Here is a 15,799-nt window from a genome sequence, read left to right as displayed (position 1 = left end):
GTGTTCTGCTTTTTGATAATGCTTGATATCAACATTTGCAAGGTAGAGGATTTGTATTTTGGGAAACAGTGATGTATCAAAACTGAAATTCTGTGCTTGTACATAGGTTCTGCGCCGTGTTTTTTAAATATTAACCAAAAAACGATTTTGGGGGCAAATCAATGGAGTTTATATTTGGCTGTTATTTATGATTGTCTTGTGGCGCCAGTATGTCACTTTTAACATGGGAAACTGTCTGCATTTCCTCTCTCCCTTGTACCACTTTTTATCTTTTTCACATTCTCTCAGTACCACTGCTTTAGTTTTCTTCCCCTCTCTTTCTTTCTTTTTCTCCATTTTTTTTCTTTCGCACTCATTGTACTGTAGTTCACTTAGTCCTTCCCTTTGTTTTTCTGTGTACTTACTCTCTCATTCCTGTTTCATCCATCGTTCTATATTAACCTCATTCCCTTCATTCCTTCACTCTGTGACTCCCCTTCACTCACTCTCAGTCATCTTCTATTCCTCTTTTTTATTAATAGTTCCTCATTCAAACTCCTCTGCTTTTCACTCATTTTCCTTTTACTTTCTTATCTTTCCTGATTCAGTTTTGGTATCTCACATTCTTTTATTATCTTACTTACCTTCAGTAATTTGTTCTCTTTCTATTTCTTTTTCCTTCTTTTTTCTCTTTCTACATTACTTTATTTCTGTTTTTGTATCCTTCACTATTGCTTTATTTCTTAGTAAACTTTTTTAGATTTTTAAATAAATAATAAAAAAACAAAAATAATGACCGGGGGAAACGGCAAACTGGGAGTAAAAGAATGGAATATCAATGGTTTGGTTATTGAATGTGTAAAATCGTATAAATATTTGGCAATCACATTTGATGATAGTCTGTCACTTCGCCATCATTTTAATAACTTTGAAGCTAAGGGCACATCGCTCGCATTTGCTTTTAGAAAATTGAGAGATAAGCTGTTATGCCCAAATTATGATCACTTGCTGAAGGTTATGAAAGCAAAGTTAATTCCATCTTTGGACTATGGTTCTATTATTTTCCGGAGCAAGGATGCGAAAATGCTTGATGATATTGAATTAAGGACATATAAATCAGTTTTTAGGATTCCCAGATACATTAGCCGTGCCAATATAAGACTTGAATTTGGTCTAAAGAAACAGTTTTTGGCCCGACAATCCACATTTTTAAAGTCCTTATTGACACTATCTCGAGCTGAAGAGAGCTCGTTAGCAAATCTGTGTTGGCTTGAGATATCAAAAAGTGAATATGGGAGTAGTTGGAAAACTAATTTAAATGAGTGTTTATGTAACTTTGAATGCCCAAACTTAGTAGATGAAGTGAGGAGTAAAACGGTTTATAAAAAATCAATTAACCAATCAGCTGCTTCATTTTCCACTATAACGGCTAAAGATGAATTAAGGAAAAAAAACATTTATGGTCAATAGTGAACTCTTTTGGAAAATTGTCTCCCCAACCTTATTTGTTATTTCATTTAAAACCTTTGATTTAGAATAACTTCATGTTATTAAGGTTTGGGAGATATCCAACTAAAGACGGAATTCCAAAATGGGAGAAAAAGTGGCCGTCCAACCTCTGCAGGTTATGTGGGCTCTGTGATGAAACCTTACAGCACATCATAACCCTATGCCCAAAATTGTTAGAAGAGCGGAAGACTGTATTAAAGCATATTTTTAAGGAATTGGGAGTAAGAACTTGTAGGACTGCAATTATTGTATGTCTAAGAGGTGTTACCATTCGTATTATTTGCCAATTTGTTAAGTTTATTTTAATAGCTGAAAAGAAGTTCTGTAAAGTAGATATTTTAAGTGATGAAATTTCTGCTATGAAAGCTAACTAAAAATTGATAATGAGATGATTTTAAATGTTTTTAGGGAGTGTGTGGGCTATTTTAAGTTAGTCTAAAATTTATGATTATAAATGTACCATTCTGCATCTAATGTCTCTCCATAATAGTGGATTGCATCTTATGTATACTTTTTATTTTGTTGAAAGTTTCCTTGATAATTCTAGCTGCTCGCATAAGGCACTTTAATTCCTGCTGCTATTTGATGGAGTGTACTCTATGTATTGTACTGTTTTAAATGTAATCCTATAATGGAGGATAGCATTTTATGTACACTTTTTTCAAATTAAAAGTTTACTTGACGATTCTAAGCCTCTAGCACAAGGCACTTTAATTTTTGTTGGTGTGTCGTGTATCATGTACCCTTACCAATTTAAAATGTTGATGTGTAATTTTTGCTGCTAGCACAAGGCACTTTAATTTATGATGGAGTTTACCCCATGTATCGCACTGTTTTAAATGTAATTTTACAATGGCGGATGGCATTTTATGTACATTTTTTTCAAGTTAAAAGTTTACCTAACGACTCTAAGCTGCTAGCACAAGGCACTTTCATTACTGTTGGTGTGTTGTATATTATGTACCTTTACCAATCTAAAAAGTCTATCAGTAATTTTTGCTGCTAGCACAAGGCACTCTAATTTCTGTTGCTGCTAGCACAATGCACTTTAACTTTTGCTGCTAATTGTTTATTAGCAAATTGTTTAATTACAGTTGAATAAATAATGTTAGGGCTTAGCTGTGGAACTCATCTTGGATATAAAAACTCACTGTATCTGTATAATGTTTTTATCAGATTTTGTTTTGGATATGTACTTTGCTGTTTTTAATGATTTTAATTAATCAACAAATAAACTTTTACTGAACTTTTACTTACCACTCATTAAAAGTGCATGATCTCATCTAATATGGAGGAGGTTGGATCAGAGGTGACTCCAGCTCCATTACATTTAACATTGGTGATCGATTCAAATTCCCTCTTGTTTCTGGTGATCCTGGGAAGCATTTTGCCCGGTCTATCTCCCCACCCAGGTTTCCTCAGCCCAGCCCCCTGTCCTAAGTAAAGATTTCACAATATGCCTCCTCCCTATATTCTTGTAATGTCTCTTGAAGTTGAGGAAAGAGAGCCTTGTCGCATAATTAGCTTCTAGGTGCATGAGCTCATATACCTGGTGGGGAAGCTGATTATGAATCAACGTCAGCACACCGGAACTCTCAGGAATACATATGCCTTGAATATGTAAATGTACAGGAATTTATATAGCGCAAATCACCACTGGTTTCTAAGTGCTTGCTTAGGGAACCCGTCCTGGTATTCCCCTGTGAGATAACCCCGGCAGGGTATCCGCAAGGTGAAAGCCAGGCATCCCACCGCGAGGGGCCGTTGTGGAGATTAAGCAAGCTATTGCCCAGAGTCGCAGAGTGTGAACCCATGAATCGAGTAGGCACCAGAGCAAGAATTGTCGAGTTCATGGATATTTTAGGACTCAAGACCCCGCCGAGCCGGGAATTGAACCCTGGTCCCGGGCTGACCTCTGCTTCCAGGTCTGCCTCCTCTAACCAGTGAGCCACACTTCTCTACATTTAAATGTAGTGATTAAGGCGGAAGCGATTTAAATAAATTAAAGATTTATTGATTACACGGTCGTGGAGCACAGATTAAGCTCCACCAGGCTCAGCAGTAAGATACAACTGTCATTAAACATTCCAAGTAGTTAAGCAACATTGGTTCCCTAGCAACACTTGCATTCTGGTCATCAGAATGCAAGCACAGAATACTACATACCTCCTCTTCTTCTTTAAATAAAACAAACAAACAAATGAAAATAAATAAAGTAAAATATGGAGTTCAATATAAAAGGAAATAGCTTAACAGTAGATGACAGTAATATTTTTGAACTCTTCCTAAAAGAAAAAGCTGAAAATTAGATAACAGTAAAATCTTAACCATAAGCTTATCTATAACGAACAGGCAATGAACACTTTCTCAAACTCTTCCTAACACATTCTTTCACCCGAGAATCAGAATCAACCCGACTCTTAATAGAACAAGGAGAAGACTCGAGAGGACTCAAACCCTCAGGGGAAGAACTACGTTCAGAGTGATGTATAACCTTGGAGACCTTATTAAGATTCCACCAGTGTCCACCTTTAATTTGTACAGCATTACCATAAACTTTTAAGACACGTTTTGCTTTGCCAAATCTGTTCTCCCCTTTCTTAGCATACAAGGAGACTTGATTCTAACCAAATCTCCAACATTGAGAAAATACATTTTCACACCCCTCTTTGTATCAAACCAACTCTTTTGCTTAGTTTGTGAACCTGTGACATTTTCTATGACCCTATCCATGAGATGATCAATACTCTTTGCAGAACTATGCAATTTAGACATCCAACCCGGTCTAAATGATGTGTTAGCATTTCTTCCCCTCATAAGGACAAAAGGGTAAATTTTAGTGACCGAGTGTGGCGTAGTTATGTAAAACCACATCATATCATCAAGAGCTCTTCTGACATTGTGATGACCCATCTTGGCCCACTTCACACAATCCCCAGTTACTCGGTTCATCCTCTCCACAAGCCCATTAGCTTGGGGATGGTAAAGTGAGCTCTTCGTGTGTTTGACACAACTAGAAGAGAAGAAACTCTGAAATTCACTGCTAACAAACTGTTTACCTTTATCAGAGACCAAAAACTCTGGATAACCCTCTCTCAAAAACACTCAAATAAGAAAATCAATAAATGATTTAGTATTAGCCTCCCTCACCAACTTGAACTCAGGCCATTTGGATGCATAGTCAGTTAGAACAAGAATATACTTATATGGACCGCACAACACATCATAGGGCCCTTGTATGTCAACCCGTACCTTAGCCCAGGGTCTGTCAGGACACTCAATGGGAATTAACAGAGGTGTGGACAACTTTATGGATTTATCTGAAGAATTGCAAACACAACACTCCTTGACCAAATTCTCTACGTCAATATCCATAGAAGGCTACCAGAATGCATCATGAAGACGACGCTTCATGAGGGTGACACTAGATGACCTTCATGTACACGCTTTAAAATTCCAGACCTTTTAAAAAAAAACTTTTTATTGGATTTTGTACAACGAAAAGACAATAAAACACATAAGACAGCCCACCCCCCCTCTGATCGGGCAGATTAAATGTAGAACAAGAAGAATTTCAAGAGCTTACAGATAATAATAATACATAAAATTGAATATTTAAATTAACACATGAATCATCGAGATACAGATAAACATTAGGGTAGATGGGTATACATTACAACTAAACAGTTTTAGCCATGTTATTGTTAAATGAGTGTCTAAAGTTCAGACCATTCTATTAAAGGAGACCACATTTTTAAACCTTTTATTCTACGTTTCCTACTTTTAGATTTATATATTGCCATTTCTAAATTAAAAATTGCTAACAGTCTTGAAAACCACTGTTGATATGAGGGGGCGATAGGATCTAGCCAAGCCGATGCTATACAAATTCTTAATACGGCCATCGAAATAAAAATCAGTTCATGACCAGTATTCAAATTAGTACAGTTTGCTAAGCCTAATAGAACTGTTTGATCAGATAGATTAACCACAGTTTTAAGGAATAATGAGAGGAAATGTTCAATTTTTGATTTGAGAAAAGTTAAAGCGGGACAAGATGAAAAGATATGTATACAATCCGCATCTTGTAAGTTACAACAAAAGCAGCATGTTCCTCTCCCATTACCCCATTTGGCAATTCTATCTGGAGTATAGTACATAAAGAAGCATATTTTATAAAATTGTGTTTGTAATTTGGTTGACATGAGTGCAGTTTGTGATAGCTCATTTACATACTCAAATGCGTCAGTTGAAATGATAAATTTCTTTTGCCATTTCTGAATAATCTTCTGCCTGTCATCAGGTAAATGTGTAAGTAATAATTGGTAAAACCCCCCAATCCGTATTTTTTCCTGATAATGGCTAAGAGTTTCAGCTATGATGTTTTTAGGCATAGTGTCTTCTCTCCTCACTCGTCGTAATAGAAAGTCTCTAATTTGGAGATATTTAAAGAGATCTCTCCATTCAAGATGATACTTGTCTTTCAAAAATTCAAAAGAATATATCCCTTCTGCGGAGAAGAAGCAACCTATATAAGTAATTCCAGCTATGATCCATCTATCAATATAGGAATCTTTAAATATGTCTGGTAAGAGGGGGTTATTTTGTATTGGTGTATAAAAAGATAACCGTCCCAAACCTATCATTTTCCTCACAGATTTCCAAACTCTAAACACGGCTATGAGTGTTTTTAGTTTTACTTTTTTATGATAGCTATCAAAGATATATCTCCAAAGATAGCCGATACTTCTGTCATCTAATATTATTTGATGAATAGTCTGTGCGTCTTTATCCCGAGATATCCCTGTTCCATCAAGAAGAAAAAGCTCATGATTATATAGCAAGACTGTTGTCCAATAATATAACCTGAGGTTTGGGAGACTTAACCCTCCTCTTTCTTTGGGAAGTGTGAGAAGTTTATAGGCGCGGCGGGGCTGAGTATATGACCAAATAAAATCCGTAAAGATACGTTCCATTGTTTTAAACCATTGATCTGAGATTTCCAGATTAATCGCTCTAAATAAATACAAAAGTTTTGGAAAGTAGACCATTTTTAGGGCATTTGTCCGTCCTATCAAAGAAAGATGTAAATTATTGATACGGCGAAGGTCTTTTTGCATTTTGTTTGAAATAGGTTTAAGGTTCAGGTCGACTAGATTCTCTAATTCAGAAGTTATTGTAACCCCTAAGTAAGTGGCTGAATTTGTTATACGTGAATCTGTCATAACACATTTGTTGTTAATAATTATTTGGGTTTTCTCTCGATTCAGAGCGTATCCTGAAATAGTGCCTAATATTAGTGCCTCCTGTTCAATAATTGACATAGCCAAGTTTGGGTTAGCAGTGACAATGGCCATATCGTCTGCATAGGCGAGAATTTTTGTTGAGTATTCATTTGTCCGGATGGGAGTTATAGTGCTATTATTTTGTAGTCTCCTAATAAAGGGATCAATATAAAGAGAGAACAACAGCGGGGAGCAGGGGCATCCCTACCGTGTTCCTCTCGAGATTTTTAATACTTTTGAATTCCCTCCATTAACCATCACCATCGCCTGAGGATTAATGTAAAGTTTTTGTATTGTCTGTATAAATGTATGGTTGAAGCCGATCCTGGACATTGCCTGCCCCAAGAATGGCCAGGAGACCCGATCAAAGGCTTTCTTGGCATCAAGTAAAATAAGTGCCATCGGGTATCCTGCCACCTGGGTGTAGTCAAACAAGCTAATTACTCTCCGTGTGTGGTCGGTAGTGTCTCTCCCAGGGATAAAGCCATGCTGAACTTTGGATGGAACTTTATGAATTATTGATGAGATACAGTTAGCGAGTAGTTTGGAGTAGATTTTAGAATCTACATTTATTAAGGTGATGGGTCGATAAGAGCCCATCTAGTCGGGAGGTTTGTTTTTCTTAGGGAATATCACAATTTTAGCCGTAGACCATGAGTTGGGGGGTTGCCCTCCTCTAAATAAATGTAAGCATTGGTGCAACAAGATTTCTTGAAGTTGATCCAGAAATGCTGTGTAAAAATTAAGTGGGATAGCATCTACTCCAGTTGCCTTCCCGCGGGAAAGATCTTTTACGGTTTTTCTTATTTCCTCGATGTCGGGGGCCTTTTCCAGGATTAACTGGTCTTCGGTGTTAAGTTTGTCCCAGGTATCTATATCTAGATATTCCGCGATTTTCTCTTGATCTATTTCTCCCTCTTCTGTATAGAGAGCACTATAAAAACGCCAAAATGCTTCTCTGATCTTCTCTGAGTCAGTTACTCTACCGATTACTGGGTCTTGAATTTCCTGTATTAAATTTAAAATTCCAGACCTAAGGGAAAGAGGGGGAATGAGTTTTTCACCCCTTAATAATAGACCATCTTCAAGAGACAGCTCTTGGCTTATTTTGCAGAAAGGTTGAAGCAAGGGAGAGAGAACCTTTTCACGAGACCAACCCTTTGTAACTAATGACTTGACATCCTGAAGAATAGAATCTGAAAGAAAAGCTGATCTCCACTTCTCTTCAGACCCCACCTTATGTTGAGGAATATCTAGGGCAGCGACAAAACAATCCTCATATTCCTCATTAACAAGGTCATTAAACTCTACGTCATCCTGTTCATTTTCACTAACTGGAAATCTGGAAAGAAAATCAGCACTCACATTTTTCCTCCCAGCAATGTGTTTGGCTTCAAAATGGAACTGTAATAGTCTAGTCACCATTCTAAGTATCCTCGGAGTGGAACACTTGCTCATCCCATCTCCCAAAATGTTGACTAGAGGCTTGTGGTCAGTGAGAAGAGTAAAATGTTTGCCCCAAACGTAAGGGCGACATTTTTCTATTGCCCAGCAGCAAGCTAACAACTCTTTTTCTATGACAGAATACTGCAGTTCTGCACCTCTAAGCACACGAGAGGCGAAACAAATTGTGTTTTCACTGCCATCAACATGTTGTGTCAACATCCCTCCCAAACCCACCTGACTGGCGTCCACCGTGACGAAACATTCCTGCGATGGGTCAAAAGGTTTAAGGGCTTTGCAAGAACTTAAGGAAGCTTTAACAGAATCCAATGCACTTGCACACTCCTCATCCCAAACAAACACTACTCCTTTCATTAAAAGTGAGCTTATGGGACGAACAATAGTGGCAAAATTGGGAACAAACTTCGAATAATATTCACAAAGACCTAGCAAAGATTTAACAACGGACTTGTCAGTGGGGGCAGGAGCGTTAGAAATCGCTTCCAATAAACCTGGCTTAGGGCTCACACCTTCTTTTGACACAACGTGAGCAAGGTATTCAATCTTATCGCAGGAAAATTCACACTTTTCGGACTTGAGCACAATACCATGTTCCTTGAACAAGGACAATACTTTATCTAGTGTAACGTCATGGGAAGCGCTGTCTTCTCCAAAAACAAGGACATCATCATCAGTGGAGAAGTGTGGCTCAGGGGTTAGAGGCGGCAGACCTGGAGCTTGAGTTCGGCCCGGGACCAGGGTTCAATTCCCCGCCTCGGCGGGACTTGGGCTCAAAAATTCCACGGACTCGTTAATTCTCGCTCCGGTGCCTTCTCGACTCACGGGTTCACACTCTGCGACTCTGGGCAATAGCTTGCTTAATCTCCACAACGGCCCCTCGCGGTGGGATGCCTGGCTTTCACCTTGTGGATACCCTGCCAGGGTTATCTCACAGGGGAATACCAGGACGGGTTCCCTAAGCAAGCGCTGAGATGCCCCAGGGTAAGTCGTGCGCTATATAAGTTTCATTCATTTCATTTCATTTCATTTCATCTTGAAACACAAAGACTGAACTCAAATCTCGAAGAATGTTGTTAATTATCCGTTGAAAGACGGATGCCGCTGAGTCCAAACCGAAAGGCATCCTGCGATACCGGTAAGTCCCTAAGGGAGAAGCAAATGCTGTGAGGTGTTTAGATTCAGGGTGAAGTTCCACCTAATGGTATGCACTAGCTAGATCGAGTTTGGAAAAGCATTTGGCTCCCTTGGTGGCTGCGAAAAGATCCGAAATTTTGGGTAACGGATGGGAATCAACCCACATTTCTTTATTAAGGGACCTCAAATCCACATAAGTTGGCCATTTTGTTTGTGCAACCACCAAGGGAGAAAGCCACAAAGACGATTCAGCAGGCTCAATGACTCCCTTGGAGCACACTTCTTTAAGTTCCTTTTCCAAATCCGATCTAACACTAAACGATACACTCCTTAGTTTGTGCTTGACAGGGGTAGCACCCTGCTTGACAACAATCTTGTGCTTAAACCCCTTGACTTTGCCTAAACTGTCTCCAAAGACAGAAGGAAATTTTCTTTCCCACTTGTTTTTGATGTCATGCCCACAATCTACTTCTAAGACTTGTTCTCGTGTACTGGGCTTCAACATCATTCCCAATAAACCTTGGTGAAACCACCCAAGGATGTTGAGTCCTTTAACAGCAACGTAAACTTTTCCTTTGATACATCTTCCTTTAAAATACATTCCATCTTCAAAAAATCCTAACAAATCAATCTTACATCCCTCATATGAAACTGGGGAACGATCCGGAGGAGACAGGACAACAGAATCACCTCATGTTTCTTCAAACAGTTTCTTTGTTATCATTGTGATCCTGGAACCTGAATCAACAAGAAGAGGAAGGATTTTTTCTCCAACACCAATATCAACAATTGGGTCTCGGCACTCGGACGGATCACCTTCAATGGCTTCAAAAGATGAGCCAACCCTTACATGTTCCTCACTCTCCTCTCTAATTACAGAAATAGTCTCAGCATCACTTTCGCTATCAGATTCAACGATACAAGACAATGTTTTTTTTACATTTTTTCTTTTAAGACAAACTTTTGTAAAATGACTTACCCTCTTGCAGTAGTTACACGTGACCGATATGGCGGGACATCTGCTATTTTTGTTATGAGAAGGATTACCACATCTAATACAGAGATTATCGTTAACCCCTTCATATTTGTTAGACTTAGGTTGGGACTTGGGTACAACAGCTTTTGATTTAGACATAACACTTTTTCCACTCTTAATGGCATTAACACCATCATTAACTTCATCAATACTTTTATCTTCCAAGTTCTTTTAACAAACTCAAAGATACTTCAATGCTTTTTGCAATTCTTAATGTGTCGTCAAGTGAGGGATCGGTTAAAGTTAACAATTTTTGTCTGATACTCTTCTCTTTGCATTGACAAACGAATTGGTCTCTAATAAGTTGGTCCGTGAAGTTTTCAAACTTGCAAACCGAAGCCAGACGTCTCAATGCAGAGATATATGTGTCAACATCCTCATCATCAGTCTGTTTTCTTCTAAAAAACTTGTGCCTAAGGACTATAAGGCTGGGCTGTTTGTCAAAACTTTTCATTAACTTTAAAACTGTTTGAAGGAATTCGTCCAAGTCATCGCTTTCTTCAGGAGTTAGCTCACGTAGGTGTTTGAAAATTGACCTACCTTCAAAACGGAATGAGTGCAATAACAAACAAAAAAATTCTTTCTCCAGTATCCCTTGTCGCTCCAATAGCTCCTAAATAGGTTTCAAAAGCATCAAACCACTTTTCCCATAACACAGGAGGATCACCAGGGAATCCAAAAAGGAGGGAGGAGGATTCACAGATTGCATGATGCAGAATTAAAACTGCAATTCAAAAACAATTGTAAAACAAACTGGAGAAAAAAAAAACGTTTGCACTATATAAGAATAACCATGGACTTGTACAAATAAAGAGAAGACTAATAGTTGCATACAACTAATTATATAATAGTTATTCAAATGACAAAAAAAATGAATGCCAGAGTAATAATGCACAAAAGCAATCGGAAATAAAATGAGGAATGCGCATAGAGTTAAGTATAGCAAGATTTAATTTGAAAAACTGTAAGGAGTACGCATCACCGCGTGGTGTGAAGAGCACAGTTGACTTGAAGAGTCTCTAACAGGCGTGTGCATCACCGCATGAAGAACAACATGAATTTCACTAAAACCTGTAAGGTGTGCGCATCACCCGCAATTACAATAGATATAAGGTGTGCACATCACTTGAGATACATTGAAGAATTCAGAAAGGTGTGCGTATCACCGAATGATGCGCAATTGTGTAGAAATTACTTGGCATGTGTTGCAACTTTTATTGGTGTGCGCATCACCGAAAATTGCCCAAAAATGAAGAGAGTACTTAAGCAAGGTGTGCGCATCACCGAATGATGCGTAGAGAATACTTCAGCAAGGTGTGCGCATCACCGAATAATGCGCAGTGTGAATAAACAAATAGGCATCAGTGGAACGCAAACTGCACCGTGACTAGGAGAGTAGAACGCAGAAAACACTCAAAATGGCTGCTCCAGCATGATGTCGTCACGTGAGGAACGTGATCTAGGATGTCACTGGAACGCAGAAATCAGTGGAACGCAGCAAAAGCAATGAAAATGGACGGGAAGAACTCCGAAGATCCTCGCATTCCAGACTTCTCGGGATCAGCGAAGTGGTGAGTGGCCATTACTTGTTTGTTAATAAACAAGTATTGGTTTCAGTAAATAAATGTCCCACAGCAATGTAGCGCACGAAAGAGCGCGAAGTGTAAAATATACACAGCCGTACAGCTGAGCCTACACGCTGAGAGGAGCAGTGTGGGGTACAGTCAATCAAAACAAACGCATACATCCTACCAGTCAGCAGGGTCTTCTCTCAGAGTAGATGTCGCCGGAGGAAGATACAAGCTAGGTAGAAGACGAATGCTGTTCACTCCTTATCCAAAGTCTTGAGAAGAAGGAAGCTTGGGAAAGGTTCTCCAGAAGTTCTCCTCTTGAAACAGAAATCCATTGAGGATAAGCTGCACACGGGGCTCGTCAAAGTGTGACCGTTGAATGATAAATCGTCGCCGAAATATCTGTAGTGATTAAGGCGGAAACGATTTAAATAAATTAAAGATTTATTGATTATACAGTCGTGGAGCACAGATTAAGCTCCACCAGGCTCAGCAGTAAGATACAACTGTCATTAAATATTCCAAGTAGCTAAGCAACATTGGTTCCCTAGCAACACTTGCATTCTGGTCATCAGAATGCAAGCACAGAATACTACAATAAGCTTTAAAGGATTCTCAAAGTGTTGCTACTTCATCTACAGAGTTTTCATTTAGGAGATAAAAGACAAGTATAGCCTCACTGACTTCGCATGAGAAGACCTAGTCTTCTAATTCAGTTCCCCCCCAACCACCAACTGTGGAATAATGGTGAGAGAGTGGGATTGCATAGAAACACCTTCACTGGGGAGTGATTGAATAAAGAGCAGGGGAGTATATTCAAGGTGTGAACCTTATGCATGACCGCGCCAGAGATCAGCCGCATGTCAAGGCAAGAGAACATGTGGTGCACAGGAGAATAACATGTGTGCTTGGCTAGTGTAGTATGGAATTTTCTCCATGCGTCCACCAGATTGAAGAGCAGCATTATGTGCCAAACTAGCATATGATGCAGGTCTTGCTGACTCATTCATTGTAGGAAATATCATATTGAAATCGCCACTCCAAATCATTGGCCCGTCCCATTATTTAGAAAAAAGCGGTAGGACATCATCTAAAATATCAGGATCATCTACGTTCAGGCCGTAAAAATTAACTAGCACTAGGCGCTGCCCATCCAACGTGCCAGCAATCACAACAATCCTGCTCTCCGAATTTGCAATGTGTTCTATGAATGTGTAGTTTACCATATCTCTGATAAAAGTAACTTCCCCCCTCTCCCGGGAAGTAGGTTGAGTACGAGGAAAAATAGAGTGTTTTAGGGTGATCAGATTTTGAGAAGCAAAAACCAGGACATGCCAGAAATAAAAGTAGGACTAAAGCCTTTAGTCTTCTATATTTGGCCTGTCCCGGTTTTTGTGTAATATATATATATATATATATATATATATATATATATATATATATATATATATATATTACCTACTGGCTATCGCCAGTAGGTATATATAGTTAGGATTAATTCCCTATGGGATTTTTTAAAATTCTATGTCTAATAACTTTGGCGTTTGTGGACGGAATCGGCTGAAATTTTCAGGAAAATGGCACATTCTGTTTCTGAGCAGCCCCTGAAAATTTGGGGGGGTTTCGTCAAGGGGGGGCTGAGAAAAAAGGGGGGTCCCAAAACGCGTTTTTAACATTGAGTTTTCCATAGGGCGGTTGGACTCACTTTTAGCTCGAACGGCTGAATGGATTTGCACGAAACTTGGCAAAATTGTAGGGACTGTTAGCCCGATGTGCCTTTGCTAGGTCTCAATATATGTGCTCCAGTAGTTTTTGAGAAATTAACGTTCAAAACAAGATATATATCTGTAACAGCGCTCCGGGCTGCGCTCCGGTCCGCTTACTTTTCGCGAAACGGAACTTTGCGCGCAGAAAGCTGATTGGCTCTCCGGTGTCTGTCAACATTCTAAACAGTCCGGAGCGGCCGCCATCTTATCTCTCGGTAGGATCGAGAGAGAAGAAGAGGTGAAAAACGAAGGGGGAATTTATTGAAAGGGGGCAAGGTATATCCCTCTTGACCCCCTAGGAATGTTGTTGGGGTTATTAAAGGGTCCCGTGGGGAAAATAAAAAAAAAATGATTTTTCACGGTAGAAGCGCTTCACGGGCCGCGAACTGGGCCGCAAACTGGTAGCGAAACGGGAATTCGCCATTTTGTGCTTCGTTTTAATTGTTTAGAGACAAAAATTATCGCCGCACATCGGCCACAATGCATGAATATCGCTGAAAAGTCAGCGATATTCATGCATTATCCAGCAAATGCTCTTAGCCATGTTATCCACCTTCCATTGGATAACATGTCTAAAAACTGCTCTGTGCGTGAGCTTTTTTTTTTTTTTTTTTGCTGCGTGACGTTTGTTAACGTTCGATTCGATGGAAATCAGGAAGTGTTGACCACCATTTTGTCACTGCGAGTAAATATTTTGTTATAAATGAATCCTTATTGATAAACATTGTCTGCGCCATTTTGCGTTTTTGTCCAATGCCACAATTTTGTCGTGCACGGCAGCCATTTTAGATGCCTTGACCAGGGCCACTCTCTGCACGCCGCCGATCCTCAGCATGGCTCCCCACCCTCGCAAGCATCTCCCCCACGCACTGGTCACCCCCGCTCTCTCTCTCATGCATGGGCCATATACTTCCCCCCCATCTGCGCTGCTCTTCTCTGAGAATCACACCCTGTGCCCGCCCGACACCTCTCTTTCACCCTATTCACTAACGCACCCTCTGACACTCCTCTTCCTCTGTGTCCGATTGTCCAGGCCGGACCCAGGCTATCACCTAGCCCTGCGGATGTAGTTTATGGCCCCAGCTGTAGAGTATCCAGACATGCCAACCCTCCCGATTCAGGCGTGAGACTACTGATTTCAGTGCTAGTCTTTCGCTTCCCGATTCCAGCAAGGAAAAACCCGGGGGCATATTACCAACAACTAGCGATAATTTTTGTCTCTAACTTGTTTAGAGACAAAAATTATCGCCGCACATCGGCGAATTTTATCGCACATAAACCTTGCTATTAGCAAGGTTTATCGCAAATGCGATAAAAAACGGCCGCAATGCATGAATATCGTTGAAAAGTCAGCGATATTCATGCATTATCCAGCAAATGCTCTTAGCCATGTTATCCACTTCCCATTGGATAACATGGCTAAAACTGCTCAGGGCAGGTGTTAGGTTTTGGAGATATTCGCGCTTAGCGCGAATATCTCCAAAAGTTGGTAATAGGAGATAGCGATGGTTAGGGACTGTTTCCAGTCGCTAAAATCTTGGCACGCCCACTTTGCATGTCATTAGTGATAAATATCACTGATATGCAAAGCAGGGCCCAAGATGGTCGCTATCTCCTTTTAGCTGTCACTAACTGGTGTTAGCGACAGCTTGGTAATAGGGAGATAATTTTATCTCTTTTTTTTTGGCTTTTAAAGCCAAAAAAGCGGAAATAAACCCCCTTGATAATATGCCCCATGATTTCTCGGGGGTTTCAGCTGACAGGGCTTGGTATTGTGTTACGTGCTAATTCTTCCAGGAAACGTCAGAGGGTCGATGCAGGGGTTCTAGAAGGGGTGATAAACCATTTAAGCCTCATGAACAAGCGCATGGTCTTTTAAAGATTTGTGAAGTACTCGGGGCGGCGGTGTGTGTGTGCCCTCTTTCAGGAGCGGGCGGGGGGGCACTGCCAGCAACTTGCCAGGCCAGGCAGTGTTCAACACGTGCATCACCCTTTCTCTGCCTGCTATTGCGCTCCATGCTTCGGAAAGGTAAGAAAAAGAACGTGCATTTGAGT

Source organism: Lissotriton vulgaris, chromosome 6 (assembly GCF_964263255.1).
Source record: "Lissotriton vulgaris chromosome 6, aLisVul1.2, whole genome shotgun sequence".
Lineage (NCBI taxonomy): Eukaryota > Metazoa > Chordata > Amphibia > Caudata > Salamandridae > Lissotriton > Lissotriton vulgaris.
Note: the sequence above shows the minus strand (reverse complement) of the source record.